The sequence below is a fragment of the Triticum aestivum genome, chromosome 4B (genome assembly GCF_018294505.1).
Source record: "Triticum aestivum cultivar Chinese Spring chromosome 4B, IWGSC CS RefSeq v2.1, whole genome shotgun sequence".
Taxonomy (NCBI): Eukaryota; Viridiplantae; Streptophyta; class Magnoliopsida; order Poales; family Poaceae; genus Triticum; species Triticum aestivum.
The window spans coordinates 28,626,552-28,628,059 of NC_057804.1; positions in this window are offsets into that span (position 1 = coordinate 28,626,552).

Genomic DNA, 1,508 nt, shown 5'->3' on the forward strand with positions numbered 1-1,508 from the left:
TTGGTTATCGGCGGGGGAGACGGATCGGGGCGGCGTGGGGCGCGCCGGAGCACGTGGCAGGAGGGGGAGAGACTGGCCCCTTCCCGGTCGGTCTACAGGGTACGGACCCGGTGAGATTATTCTGTCAAGAGTTTTTTTCTTGACATAAATTTTTTTTTTGGCTTTTTACATACTCCCTCCGTCTCAACTACTCCCTCCGTTCCTAAATATATAGATTTCATCATGAGTGAAACGAGTGAATCCACACTCTAAAATGCATCTATATACATCCGTATGTGGTACATATTAGTAAAATGTCTACAAAGACTTACATTTAGAAACGGAGGGAGCAGGAAGTGTTATTATGTGAAGAGTTAAGTACACCTGCAGAACATAAACTTGCATGGTTGTAACAACAACATACAAAAACTAAAAAGACCCATAATAGTAGTACAAGAACTGTTCTAAAATAGAGTAGTACAAGAACTTACCTAACAGCACATTTAAATACAAAAGCCGTTTATGTATTGCAGTTGTAATAACTCTTATGTGAACTATTTCATTTTTTTTTTATCGGTTTGCTAGGTTAGATGAGCAATCTTGCATATTGTTGTTAGTGAGTTGTCTTTAAACTTCAACAAAATGTTCCTTTCCACTTTGTTTTCTCCTTTTTCACCTCTACTACTTACTTCTTTGTGATTCGTATTTGGCTAAGGCCGATAGAAACCTCGCGATCCAGTATGATGACTCACTGATTTGGAAGAATCTCGCGATCTACATGTTGTACAGAAAATAATCTAAGTTTAGGTCCCCTTGCAACATTTCTTATTTTGCAGGAAATTTGTAGAGCACTGACTACACAACAAATCTGAATAGCCACGAGGAGCCTGTCTCACATTGCCCTGCTTCAGTTGTGCGAGCATTGAGCGGGTTCGGAATTGTGTGACTCCATGCTTATCATGGATCACACAATTCACATCTTCCGTATTTGTGTCAATTGTTGATTTAAGGATACGCGTGTGCCTTTTAAAGCGAAATGAAGGTAACAATCCCTAAAAGACTTCTCACGTGCAGTGCAGAACGTCTTTCCTGTGTAGCCAATACTAAAGCTTACCCGCAAATGCATGATGCGAGTGTGTCCTTGGAGACACATTCCCTTATTTCCTCAAACTATCTACATGGCCATTATTTCCATATGCATAGGAATCATATCGGCACTGTTTGGGATCACCACTCTCGTGTCTTACTTCCCCCGCTAGTAAAAGAAGGAATCACGTGCGCGCGCACAGTCACGACTGTGAAGACACATATACGCGTCCTATTCTTACGAGCACTTCTAAGAATCTGAGCCGATAGATCTTGAGATCGACAGGAAAATGAAGGATGGATGCGTGACACTGACATTCACATACACACATGACACATGCACGGTCATCCTTGCGGACATACACACACCCTACATTGTGATCACACCTTAAAGCGATTAAGCCTCCCCTAAAAAAGGAGATTAAGGGCATCTCCAGCCGTTC